The sequence below is a fragment of the Hibiscus syriacus genome, unplaced genomic scaffold, assembly GCF_006381635.1.
Source record: "Hibiscus syriacus cultivar Baekdansim isolate YM2019G1 unplaced genomic scaffold, ASM638163v2 tig00111088_pilon, whole genome shotgun sequence".
Classification (NCBI taxonomy): Eukaryota; Viridiplantae; Streptophyta; class Magnoliopsida; order Malvales; family Malvaceae; genus Hibiscus; species Hibiscus syriacus.
Window position 1 is genome coordinate 825,235 of NW_024062978.1, and position 15,303 is coordinate 840,537.

General features: G+C 31.5%; 1 pseudogene; it reads left to right on the top strand.

The window, feature by feature from the left end:
• The first annotated feature begins 301 nt into the window (after positions 1–301).
• LOC120152354 lies at positions 302–9,736 on the top strand (annotated as a pseudogene).
• The last annotated feature ends 5,567 nt before the right edge of the window (positions 9,737–15,303 follow it).

Below are 15,303 nucleotides of genomic sequence, written 5' to 3' on the forward strand. Positions count from 1 at the left end.
AGATAAATAAAAATACATTAAAATTAGATAAATAATCATACTAATTTTTTTGTAATTTTTCGGATTTTTTTGTATTTTTTTTGATTTTTTATATTTGTAAAATTAATATTATAATAGTTAAATATTATGAATAAAGTAAAGTTAATGGTAATGTAGAGATAGCGCTGGAGATGAATTACTGTTTCACCTCTAGAATAGAGATAAAGATGCTCTAGAGTAGAGATAAGGGCTGAAGATGGCCTTAAGGTAAAGTTAAGAGATCTTTGGAAAGAAATCTCTTGAAATCTCTCTTCTTCTCCAGCAGCTGAACGAAACTCCATAGCTAAGGTAAAGAAAATTTTATTTTTCATTTTTTATCCATTTTAGTGAGATTTAGGACTAAATTGTGAAATAAGAAAATGTTCTACACTAGTTTCTCTACAAATTAGTATAAGTGTTGCATTGTTTCATGTTGAAATGTGAAAATGAGTATTTTTTGTGGATGATAGGGAAGTTGGAAATGGCGACTAACATGAAATAAAAGTGATGGATAGGGATTAATGGTGAAATATTCGAATTATATGGATTAAATTTAAAGAAATGTGTAGTTGAGGGTTAGTTGTGAAATTATGGGAAGTTAAGTGAATTTTGGTTATGGAATATTAATTTCAAGAACTAAGAATGGTATTTTGTAAAGGTTGGGTTAAAAATTAATTAAGTTGGAGAAAATAGTATCGAATATACATTTACTGTGTTTTTGACATTTTATTTGAATATATATTCATGGAAATTTTTAAAATTTTACTCGAATTCGAGTTTATTATATTATTAACAAAAATTCTAATTAGTGTTTTAAATTGGATTTGCAGGGAAAATGATGATGTGTAGCTTGCGATCAAAATGAAGCTCCGAGTGAGTTAAAAAGAAGAAGATAAAATCCGAGAGTGAAGTGGTCATAGTGGTAAAGCTAATGAGGCAATAAGTGAGTGCAACTAACTTTTTGTTTAAAATACTAAGAGGAAGACTTGCGATGAGTCAACCTCGACCGGTCTAATAAGAAAATATTTTTAAATCGTATTTTAAATGTATACATTTTATTATTTTTTATTTTATATATATCATGTGAATATTTTTTGATATGAACTGCTCAAAATCCGATTTAATGAGAATTGGTTTATATATGATTTTGTGGATGCTTTTATATGTAAAATTAGTATTTAATATGAAATTAAGCCCATTGTATAAGAATGAGGGTTAGTGGTACAATAGCATGCCATGATGAGGAGTGATATATAATATTTGATTACTGATATGATGTGGTATATTCGTGTACATCTGCCTGGCATTAAATGTGTATTATGATATTCATGATGTTTTGATGTCATGAATTATCATATATGTTTCTGATTTAGTTTAGGGATATTGTGTTCTACATTACTTATACTTCTGTTTAGCACTAAAAGTGCTATATGTTATTGGCAGTAGAACTGCATATAGCGCGCACACTCGTTATCTGACTCACGTATCATATATTCTCATGAAAATACAATGGGTTGCAATTTGATTTAAATAGAAAAGTATAAATATGAAATGTCACAATTTAGTTGACTAATGGAATTTTTATAGTCTTGTTCTTATTAGGAGCATCTGTTTTGATAATTTTATTTTATAATGCTTTTATAAGATATCATTTATTTTATCTGTTAAAAAATTATTTATATTATTTATTTCCTCACTTAGTAGAAAATTTAGTGTGTGATTGACTCACATGAGAACAATACCGGGTTAGTGACCAAATTGTAAAGTTTCAGAAATTGGTGATTAAAGTAGGATAATTGAATAGTTCAATGATTTATTGGAAATATGATGAAGGTTATTTAGTAATTATTGAATGAATTAAAGGGTAAAATGGTTAATTGACAAGTAAGATTTTTATAGTTCTTTTATAAGATAAGGAACCACGTGGGAAAAGAGAGAATTATCCAGAGTTTTCTTCCTTATTCTTCCTCCTCCCGTATCTCCAAGCTCAAAGGTGAGTTTCTTTGTTTATGAATTAATTGTTGATTTTAAGGTTGGGTTTTGATTATTAGATGATAACTAAGCTTAAGTTATCTTAAAATCAAAGTATGATGGAGTTAGGAGGGATTAAAGATTTGAGGTTCTTGGGTGAAATCTTGAAATAGAGTTCATAACTAGAGTTGAAAGTTAAATTTGACTTGTCAATGGTCTAATTAAGAAGTTAGACGCCATAGAATTGGAATCAAAACATATTGCAAAGTTGGTTTAATTCTTGAGTTACATATGAGGAATAAAATTTTGAAGTTAAAGATAGTTTATATGGATATAATTTGGTTTAAGCATGTGTATATGAGTTGAGAACATGAAAGGGGATGAAAGATGAAGCATTTGAGTAGATTTTCGGGCTTAAAAATGAATTTTGGGCTATGTGCATCGATGCACATTCAATGTGCACCGATGCATCAAGGGTAAATTTCTAGAAATAACATCGAATGCAATTAATGCATCGATGCATAAGTAGTGCATCGATGCATATGTTAAGGGATGCATCAGTACACTGTAGAATGCATCAATGCACTTCAAGAGGAAATTGAAATAGACATTTCTTATGGTCTAAGAAATGATAGATTAGAGTATATCAATGGGATATTGATATGTATTAATGTATGATTATGTAGATATCGAACATGAACAAGTTCCGGAACGAGTATCAAGTTAAGATTCGATCGAAAGAGAGGAAATCATAAAAGTGGATCGAAACTTAGTGAGGCCAAGGTGAGTGCATATTAGTTAGTTTATGGTGCTAAATGGAAACAAGACTTGTGATAAGTTTATTTCTTATGTTAGAATGCATGAATATATGATTATACGTATATGAATGATATGAATTGTATGTATGCTTGATTATATATGTTAACATGCTTTTGAATGTAATGATATGAGAAGTATGTGCTATGTGATGTATATATATGAACATATGGGAAACTGAACTATGACTGCATGAGAAAGATATGAGCCATATGACATGTTATATGTGAACATGAGAAAACAAAGTATAAGATATGAGCTATGTGATCCTATAAGAATATGAAAAGAAGCTATGTGACTACATGTATATGTGAAAGAAGCTTTGAGCTTATAGGACATGTGAAATGATAAAGTGAAAATGCCCATGTTATATGATACGGGAGCTATAAGTATAGTTGGCATGCCAAGAGTCGAGGGTCTACGCGGTCATTCGGGACATACAATGATCCTTCGGGACAAAAATTTCATAGCCCCTAGTGGGACCCCTTACGAGCTATGGTGACAGCATAGTGCACAACCTCAATAGACTCACATATCTACAGTTCTCACAGGTGTACATGGGCTAATAAGAGATAACATTGAATATAATGTATGTGATGTATATATTTGTTTTGTGATATGAATTATATGATATGTGTGTATGAGTGATTATTGTATATGTTATAAGATATAGGATATGAACATAATGGATCTATAAACAAGAATAGAAATATGAATGGTGATAATATGATAATGATAGGAAAGAATATAATTATATGCATGTATGGATTTGATATATGAATGGATATATGTTTGGGTTTGGGGTGATAGCAGTAATTGTTCATACATGATTACGAGTTATAGTTTTCATTATGTGTTTATTGCCTCACTAAGTCATAGACTTAGCGTGTAAGTGATTTACACGTAGGGTTCAAGAAGAGTAAAGAGCAATGTGGAACAAGACAAGTCAGTTCTCCTTACTGAAGATCAGATCAGAAGAGAGGTGAATAATATGTATTATATATATAAAGTTCTAGTTGGCATGTATGGTAAAAGAATATATTGTATAAGCTCTGAATAGTTTTGTAAACGTTTTGAATAAGTTTTATATGTTATAAAAGTTTTAAATTACCCACTATTTTATACAAGTAAATGTTTTGAAAAGTCAATGTGACACCTCAGACTCGTATTCGGGTTGAATATGGGTTGGGGTGTTACAGAAAGCTCAAGGAGGATTAAAACTAAGATATGAATGATTTATTTGAGATTTAATAAAATAGGTTTTTAAGTGATTTGACGAAATATGGTCAGATATTGAAGTTTAAAGGTATATTTGACTTGCCAAAGAGGTAAATAAGAGATTTGGAGCCTTAGAAGTGGTTAAAAACATGTTTGAAATTTGGGTGTGATTTTTAATTTTAAGGGTTCTTGAGAGTTATTGGATATTAGAGGGAGATTTATGGATATATGTTAGTAATGAAGTGATGATGAGTTTAATGGTATACTTGGGGATAAAAATAAGAGCTTTAGGCGAAAATATGGTAAACATCGAAGTGAAATATGTAAAATATGGGTTAAGGTATCGGTACTGGAAGAACAATACATATATTATAGGGTTAAATTTAAGGAAAGAGGATGAACACGATGAACAATATCGATACTGATAAAAGTGTATCGATACTGATTTGGGGGTATCGATACCAAGAGGACGATATCGATACTGTAATTTAAAAATGGATTCCAGAATGTAAAAAATGGTATTGATACTGAAGGGAGTATCGGTACAATAATATAGAAGTATCGATACCATAGTAAGGGTACCGATACTATTAAGCCTGAAATTTTAAGTTGGGATGAATTTTAATAGAATTAGAAATAATAGTACTTTTAAGTATTATTATTTTGTATAAATGTTAGACAATATACTAACACTTGTAATGTATGTATGATTATGGGTGCTTGTGTAGATCGTAACCAAACTCCTGAGTCAATCAAGCAAAAAGGCAAGGATAAAGTAGTTGATTAGTCGATCTACCATTAAGGCATAATATTGAGGCATAGCAGGTGAGTGCATTTATTGTACTTATATAAGATGAGGAAGACTTGCGATGAGTCAACCTCGAAAGTTTTGATAAAAGTATGTTTTACAATATCTCGATATACTTTCATAATAATTATGGGAATGATATTACAAAAAATTTTAAAGTATGAACTGCTCTAAAATTTTAATGGATGAACGTTTATTTTGTTTTAATGGTTAGCGATGTTTTATTTATAAATGTTTAATCTGCGAATTGGACTTAAAACCCCAGTGTATGTGCATTGAGAGTCATAAGTGCATTTCGACATAAATTATTATAACGGTTATCGATCAATTTTGTTTAATGCACCATCGAATTCATAATGAGTTTGTGAATTTCCATTTAAACACTTAGGTGCAATACATGTACCTTGTATTCTCATTTGACATACATTGCGCAAATAAAGGATAAGTTGGGAAAAAATGGATTGATAGGTATACTAAGCATAACAATTATTGTTTCATAGATTAAGTGAAAGAAACTTGGTTTACCAAGCCAGTTTACGTAATATTATGATTTATACGATTTGATTCGCATTTTGATATTTTATGATGTAGTTATGTTTTTAGTTACATCTCTTTTGTATTATTATGCCTCACTAAGTAAATACTTAGCGTGTGTTGATTTCACGCGTAGGTAATAGCCAAGACTAGCAAAGTAAGGAGTGTAGCGGATATCATCAATCAAAGGTTGCCTCATCAGTAACTGTAGAACAATTATGTCTACTTTTGATAATTAGATGGCGTGTATTGGACCTATGAAAATGCTATGGAATGTATTTGACTTATGATTTTTGTAATATGATATAAATTTAAGACTATTTTAACTACTGAAAGTTAACAAATGTTTTTATTATTATTATATAAAAATATTTTAAAAGTCATGTGACACACGTGACTTGTATACGTAAACGTATACGAGAAATGAGTGTTACAGTAAATATTTTATGCGATTAGTGTGACATCTTTAACTCGTGTATGATGACGTATATGAGTTAGGGTGTTACATTTATTGGTATCAGAGCTACAGGTTTACCCAATCCTTGATATAAATGAAGTTATTAGTTGTTTAAAGTTTGTACATGCCAGTAGGATGTAAAAAAATTACTGATCTGGTGTTTATATATATATTAGATGTCGCTCTTTACTAATATAAGTTTTGTGTATGTGTAGTAATGTATGAATCGAAAATATCGAGGAGAGTGTTTGAGCATCAAGAGGTTCTAAAAGGGACCGCTAGCAACAAAGTGAATACTGAACCTCCTGCTCAGTCAGAACCGCATGGAGTGCATGTGCCAGATCAGGGGACGTTTCTACAAGCACTATAGACTATCTTGCAGTGTTATCAACATGCTCCTCCACCTCTTCCCCCACCAGCTCCTCTAACTCCTACGATGTTTGTTGCAAATGAGTTGCAAAGTCTGTGAGCCCCTAAATTCAAGAGTAAAGAAAATGAAGGTCTGGTGACAGTGGATCTTTGGTTCCATGACGTAAAAGCGATGCTAGACAGATTGCACTATTTAGATCGAGAGAGATTAGATAGAGCTGTATCATCGCTTCAAGGTCAAGCTAGAATATGATGGACAAGCACCAAATGCATGTTTTTCCAAATCAGGTAACTTGGCAATTTTTCTGGGAGGAATTTAACAACAAATACATCGGCAAAAAATTTATCATAGAAATGAAGTAGCAATTTCTGAATATGAAGCATGGCAATCGCACTGTGTATGAGTTCGAGTGCGAATTCAACAAGCTAAACTGTTTGCCTCAAAATTGGTCCTGATGGAAAAAGACAGATGTGAGTGGTTTATTGAGGGCTTGCGCCCAAGACTGAAGTAGTTTATGTTGGCATTAGAATTGCCTACTTTTTAAGAAACTGTGAGCCAAGCCAAAGCCTTGGAGAGAGCACAGAACAAGAAATTTACAAAGTAGAGGTTTCAGCCAGTAAAAAGACCAGGGTCGTCTTCAGTTGTAGTCAAGTCCAAGAGAGGTCAAGGTTTCACTTATAAACCTCAAAGTATATATAAGAGCGCCGCTTCCAATACTACAGGAGCTAGTGCTAGTAAAGGCAAACAATCTCAGTTAACTACTTATGGTGCCAACAGGCCAACTTAGAGAGAGTTTCGTTATAGTGAGGCCTATGGTAGATCTCATTCATGAGTGTTCCGATGGGTTACTAGGTCATGTTTCCGTTGTGGTGATACTGGTCATTTTATAAAGGATTGTCCGATGGCGACTGAGGGACCAGCCCAGACATCGCGATCTGCTACGGTTTCACAGAGAGACAGAGGTAAAACCAGAGCCGAAAGACCATCAATATCTACTCCATAGTGATAGACACAAACTACAACTAGATTTTACAATATCAAGACCACTAAGGACAGAGATGATTTAAAGATTGTAACATGTACTTTTTGTCTTTATGGTGCACCTGTTTTTGTTTTAATAGACCCCGGTTCTACGCATTCCTACATTAGTACAAAGTTGATTAGAGAACGAGAGATTCCTTTAGAACCTACTTCTAGTGATATAGTGGCAACGAATACATTAGATCAGTGTGTACAACTTAGTCAATTTTGTAGAAATTGCCCGATAAAAATTCAAGAAATTGAATTCTCGGGAAATCTAGTGGAGCTGCCTTTCGAGGAGTCTGAGGTTATTTTGGGCATAGATTGGTTATAATATTATGATGCTATGATAGATTGTTATTTAAATCGACTGATACTGAGAGACTTTGAAGGTACAAAAGTGATAATTGTTGTAGAGAGGTTGAATCCCTTATCCAATGTGATATCAGAGGTTGTACAGAGGCGATTTGGCATTTTTATAACTTTATATATCATAACATAAACAACTTAAAAATCAGTATACAAGCATTAACCACATATTCTATAAATATACATACAAGTTTTTTTGTTGTTATTTCTCCAGTGATAATTTGCTGATAGTAATTTTAATATATATATATATATATATATATATATATATTGTGTAAAATATTGTTATTCATGATGTAAATATAAAAAATTAATATATTATAAATATGTTCAAATATATATACTTTTTTATCAATCAATTTAAAAAAAATCTTAATTTAAAAAAAAAACCGTGTCGCAGAAGTTAACCAATTATATAAAATCATGGTGTAATTATAGAGAATATGTCAACTCGCAAAACAAAAAAGATTCTGATAATGATTTTTTCTTCTTCTCCCTATTATCAATTTTTTTTAAAAATCTCCACCACTTTAAATTGAAAAACAAAACGAGAGCAGTGCACTTGTATACGGAACCAACTCATCCTCCTCCATCATCCTCTTCTTCTTTTTCTAGTGATGGCGAAGGACGAATTGCAAGTGCTCAATGCGCTTGATGTAACCAAAACACAATGGTACCATTTCACGGCGATCATCATTGCCGGCATGGGATTCTTCACCGATGCATACGACTTGTTTTGCATTTCCTTGGTCACCAAATTGCTCGGCCGTATATATTACTACAAGCAAGGCTCTTCTTCGCCCGGCAGTCTTCCTCCTAATGTATCCGCTGCCGTCAACGGTGTAGCGTTCGCCGGCACCCTTACGGGCCAACTCTTTTTCGGATGGCTTGGCGACAAGTTGGGACGGAAACGTGTCTATGGTCTCACGCTTATGTTGATGGTTATATGCTCCCTTGCCTCTGGACTTTCCTTTGGCCGTTCCCCTACTAGTGTTATGGCTACCCTTTGCTTCTTTCGGTTCTGGCTCGGTTTCGGCATCGGTGGTGATTGCCCTCTTTCGGCTACCATCATGTCCGAATATGCTAACAAAAAGACTCGTGGGGCATTCATTGCTGCTGTTTTTGCAATGCAGGGTTTTGGGAATTTGGCTGGTGGGATGGTTGCCATTGTGGTTTCGGGAGCTTTCAAGGCGAAGTACCCTTCACCTCCTTTCGAAAAGAATCCGAATCGATCTACCGTGCCTGAAGCCGATTACATTTGGAGGATCATTTTGATGTTTGGTGCACTCCCAGCTCTGCTTACTTATTACTGGCGCATGAAGATGCCCGAGACCGCTCGGTTCACCGCTTTAGTCGCCAAGGACGCGAAACAGGCCGTCGTGGATATGTCGAAAGTTCTCGAGGTCGATTTAGTGGAGGAACGACAACAAGAGAAACTGAAGGAAAGAAAGGAGAGTGAATTTGGTTTGTTCAGCTCACAATTCCTTGGTAAACACGGACTTCACTTGCTCGGCACGACAGCCACTTGGTTCTTGTTGGACATTGCCTTCTACAGCCAAAACCTGTTTCAAAAGGACATTTTCACTGCCATCGGTTGGATCCCAAAGGCGAAAACGATGAACACCATTGAAGAAGTTTACCTCATCGCTAGAGCTCAAACACTCATCGCGTTATGTAGCACCGTCCCCGGATATTGGTTCACCGTGGCATTAATTGACAAGATGGGGAGATTCAGGATCCAATTGATGGGGTTCACATTCATGACATTGTTCATGTTTGCCTTGGCAATTCCGTACCATCACTGGACAATACCGCACAACAGAATCGGATTCGTTGTAATGTACTCCCTCACGTTTTTCTTCTCGAATTTTGGCCCCAACGCAACCACATTCGTTGTCCCCGTCGAGATTTTCCCGGCGTGGTTGAGATCAACATGCCCGGAGCAATGGTGGGCGCGTTCGGGTTTTTGTACGCCGCCGAAGGGATCGGAGTGCAAAAATCGCATATATTTCTGGGAGTTGTCAGCTTGTTGGGGACGTTCTTCACGTTCTTGGTGCCGGAATCAAAAGGGAAGTCATTGGAAGAAATGTCTGGCGAAACTGAGCAAGAAAATGAAAATCAAACACAAACTAGTCACGAAATTATAATTGCTTAAGTTTAGTTAATCAATGTGTAATATCTTTGTAACTGATACGAGTTTTTTTTCATAGTTAAAATTTATTTGATATGTAATATGTTAAATAAATTATTTATTTTTAAATAAATTAATTGATGATTCAGCAAGTAATTTGCCAGATCAAGATAAAAATGAATTGTTCATGAGAAATTCAAAGACATGATCGAAACCTTCTGTCCTTCTAGTGGGATATTCAATCTCAATGAAACCCAAATTTTGGTCGGAGCTCAGAGTCCAATCATGCACTAAAACCAGTAAAGTTCACCGGAGAACTCTTTAAAGAGTTGGGTTAATCTTTGATCATGTATGAGAAAAATATTTATTTGTAATAATGAGTGTGAAATGTTTAATTTGAAGGAAAAAAATGCTTCCACCACAGGTTGCCGCCCACCCGGTGCGTTTGGATCACACTAGAGGAGCGAATGTAGTTATTGGATTCTACCCAATAAGGCACAAAATTCCACACCCCCTTCAACTTATATTTTACTTAATTATTTTAATTTTTAAACCATTTAACATTTTTATAATTTATATTTATTTTATTAATTCATTTATACAAAAATATTATTTTAATAAATTTTAATCATTATTATCTAACATAAACAAAATATATATTTATTACTAGTATATTTTAATTATAGATTAGCATATGTGTTTTAAGTTTAATCTTTATTAAATTTTGTAAATATATTTTTAATTATTTAATTCCTATAGATACACATTTAAATTTATGGTTATTTTTATTTTTATCTCACTTATTGTATGATTAGTTTTATTTGAATTTATTTTCCATTTTGAATCAAATATAATTATAATATATATATATCTACAGTTTTCACACTTAAAATAAAATAATAGATAACAATAAGTATAATGTAAAAGAACAATAAATATACTTAAAAGGATGTACTGAATGAGGATAGGTGGGAACAATCAGTCCTTTAAAATTTTAAAATTATTATATATTTAATTTTTTTATATATTTTATATTAAAAAACTATTTCCTTCGCCCTTTATAAATTTTATAAGTTTCTCGTTCTTACAATTTTAGAATTTGGTTCCCAACAAACCATGCGTAAGTTCTTGAATATACCACAAGTTCATATAATAGTTTGACACCTGTATAAAAGACAATGAGGAATATATAATATTATAATATATAAAGTAATAAATAAAAAGAAAGAAAGTTAAACCCATAGCTATGTAAGAGTGTTCAAATGAGTAATTGATCGAATCGAATTACTCAAATTTTATTAACCGAAATTTTTCTCCATTAACCGTTAATTGAACTAATTTTTTTCTAAAAAAAGTTAATCGAATCGAACTAAGTTTGATTAATTGATTGGTTAACCAAATTAACCGAAATTTATAAATAATATATAAATAATGCATATTATATATTTAATATTTGTTTGTTTATTCGGTAAAAATCGAGTTCAAACACCCCTAAAGCTAAATAATATATATATATATATATATTAAATATATCGATTAATTTGATTAATTCAATTAATTAATCGATTTCGAACCGAATTAACCGAAATTGAAATTTAAAAAAATTTATTAACCGTTAACTGATTAAACTCAAAATTAGCATATCGCAATTTTGGTTTGGTCGGTTAATTCGGTTTTAACCGAACAGTAAACACCCTACAACTATGAGACTTGTGGTGTTTATCCAAATGAATTCAACTATTGGCGACATTAGTGAGAAAATATCTACTGCCTTTTAGATTTGCTCTCAACGATTATTTGAATAATCATAGTCAAAGCAAGTTATACTTGCTTAATCCACTTACATTTTCTCCATTCGCTTTTACTTATTGATTAATTACATATGAACAATACAAGTTGGACTACCAAATGGCACCACTCACTTCCCTTTGCAAATATGCCATCTTGACTTTTGTTTAACATCTCATTTATAAAAGGATTTAATATATATGTTAATTAACGAAACAAATAAATAAGAAAAAAAAGGCATAAAGAAAAAGACTTTGATGTCAATGACAGATATTAAATCCTCTTCTTTCTCTTCTCTACTGTCGCACTTCCTTGGACTATCTTGATTCATTCCCAGCACTAAAATGAAGTTATGGTTAACAGATATGGGGTTGTGGGACACTTCGATTTGATGTCAATGGCAGATATTTATAATTTTTGCTTAACGACTACCCTATTAATGTATTATTTTTTAAGATTTATTAATCTGCCTCAATAATAAAAAAGAGAATGTTAATCTTTTTGGAGATCTCGATTTAAGATACGTGTATGTTATTAATAATTAATAAAGATTTTTAAACATATACTACTTTATAGTTATTCTAGTAAAAAATAATGATTTTAGCCTTTTAGTGAAGTAATATTCTTTTGATTAATATAGTGTATTTACCATTGATAATATATGGTATAAAGACTCTAAATCATTTGACTTGTCCTTATCAAATTTTTGCATCAATCTAATATTTAAAGTTGTTTAATTGCATCATTTTATACTCCACGCCTAATTTAAAACTTTAAATTATAATATATAAGTTAGGGTTTAAGGCTTATGATTTAAGGTTATGGGTTTTAAATTTAGAATTTTAAGTTAATGGTAGAGTATAGAATGGTGTAGTTGAGCAAATTCAATGACTAAATTGATACAAAAATTTTAATATAAAAATACGATAGAGACAAAAATAATAAATTGAGTTTACTACCCGAATAAAAGTTACATTTTTTTTATCTTTATTGATTTATTGAGGCAGCCATGCGCTCTTGTTAGTAACCTGCCCCTCGAAAAAAGGAATTAGGTAAATTATACGAGTGATAATCAAATTCTGTTATATTCTTTTAAGTTTGAACTTTTAAAAATTATAAAATAAATATTAATTTTAAAAGTTTGATAAATAATCCCAAATATAATGTGTAATTTGATTGTAATTAATCCCCAACTAAGTGAGATAATTAATAAAAAAAGTATACATATACTTTAAAAAATTATTGTTTATAAATATAAAAATTAAATTTTAATTAAAATTGAGAGAATAAATTAAAAAATTATTTATTGATTTAATGTGTTATATGATCTCTTTAATAATAGTTAATGTCAACTAATAGCGCGATACTCGTTTTGTAATCATATTTAAACTTTAATATTTATTTTATGAACTTTTAACATATTAATAGTTAAATTATTGTTTTTTAATAGTCTATTATGATTAGAAGGTATTATCTGTGTGGAATTTTTTAAATTTATTGACAACACACCATACAACGAGTGTTATATAACATCACATTTAACAAGTTAATTAATCGAACCATTGATATTAAACAGTTTTGGTTAACCAAATCGTTAAAAATAATAGTTAACCGTTAAGATTACGGTTACGGATTTTGATAAACGATTAACCGTTAATAAATTAAATTTATAATTATATTTTTATTTATTATATTTTTACACAAATAAATTAATTTTTTTATTTATAATATATTTATATCTTTAATAAAATTTGTATATAAATTATTTAATATTTATTTTTATTTTTTATTTCTTTGAAAATACAGAGACATCATACATACTTACATCAATATAATTATGTGTTTATTGTTAGGTACTAAGATATTGGGAGATATACATACTTACACCACTGTAAATATATATTAAGTGATACATTTTTTTATTCCGTTACATCAATGTAAGTATGTGTTAAATAATACATTTTTTTAAATTCTATTCACTTATATTAGTGTAAGTATGTGTTAAGTGCTAATTTTTTGTATTATGAATTATAAAAATATATTAAAAAATAATCGTTAGCGGTTAACTATTTTTTAACAGTTACGGTTAGCAAAATCACATAATCATTATAAGATTAATCAACTGTTTAGGCTAAACAATGCGGTTAACTATCCATGAACAGTCTTACACCATACAGATGTAACTGCTCAAACTAAAAATATCTAGGAATAATAACATTCTCATTTATCACATATAACATTTAATATATTTAAAAATATAATACTTAAATAATTATTTTTAATATAATTTAATGATTATTTTATATATTTTATCCAAGTGAATTTTATATATAAAAAGGAAAATGAATTATAATAATATATTTGGATTGCTTTATTCGGTGACTTTGTTGTTGAACCAGTTAAACCAAGTACCTTCCGTGCATAACTCAAAAGAGAAAATCGTCTCAGTGACCAAAATTTCCATATAATATACGATTTTAATAAACTTTTTTTGGATTTACCAAAATGACCAACAAAATCGCAATGCGATCGCTAATTCGCAACGCGATCTCTATTATCGCAAATTCGCGTTGCATTTCGCGTTGCGATAGTTGAAAATCGCGTTGCGATGGTCTACAGTGTCGTTGCGATTTTCCCAATTAGCAATGCGAATAAGTAAATCGCAACGCGAATTGGGAAAATCAATGCGATGCTTACTATCGCAATGCGATACTACTATCGCAATGCGATAATACAAAATCGCAACGAGATACTAACTTTCGCAACGCGATTCTGACTTTCGCAACGCGATAATACATAATCGCAATGCAATTTTCAAAGCGCCATTAGTATCCTGGCCAAGTATTTATTTTTAAATTCCAAACACGAATATTAATATTGGAACACTGAACCGTCCACAGTATATCCCGTAATCGCAACTCATAACCTAAAACCTAAAATCACAACTCAGTCCCATCTCCATCTCTCACTCTCTCACCCATCTCCGACGAAATCCGTCCCCATCTCCGGCGAAATCCGTCTATCTCCATCTCTCAGAGCCACCCTCACAATCAGAAATGGAAAATCAACCAAATCAACCAACGAGGGTTAGTTTTTTTAATTATTTTTTTTTTGAAATTTTTGCATTATTAGGTTTTTCATATTAAAATTGATGATAAGTTTACTGGTAATTTCAATAATAGATTAACCATTTCACTTAGATTGCTTATTAAATCAACCGAGAATCGCAACGCGAAATGCAAATCGCAACGCGATTTTAGTTTCGCGTTGCGATTCTCTCGTTGCAATAGTCAAATTCGCGTTGCGATAGTCATTTTCGTGTTGCGATTTTCATTTTCAGAAACTATTCTTCTTCTGCAAATTGAAACTTGAATGAATTGCATTACTTCAACCAAAAAACAACAAATACGAAATTCACAGTGTTGCAAATTTAAGTTTGAAGAATACTACTACTCTTTATGTATTATTGTTTTTGGTATATCTTCACAGTGTAGTTTTGGTATATCTAACTTAGTATGTTCATTGTTTTGTAGAACTTTTATTCGGCTCAATTGAACTTAAGAAATAAAGTCAGCCTGGCCAAAACAATTGCGTCGAAGCTTTCACCTGCACAAAGAAAAATGTTTGAGGATACATGCTTCGGGCCATGGCTGAAAGTACAACATCCCGGTGGAGATGCGATGTTGACACACCTGTTTCTTCAAACCACTAGCGATCTACCATAGACTATACAACGTCGTGATGAAGAGATGGTTTGATTTTCCACGGCGTACGTTTTTGGGCGGGAGTTTGCTTAATCACCG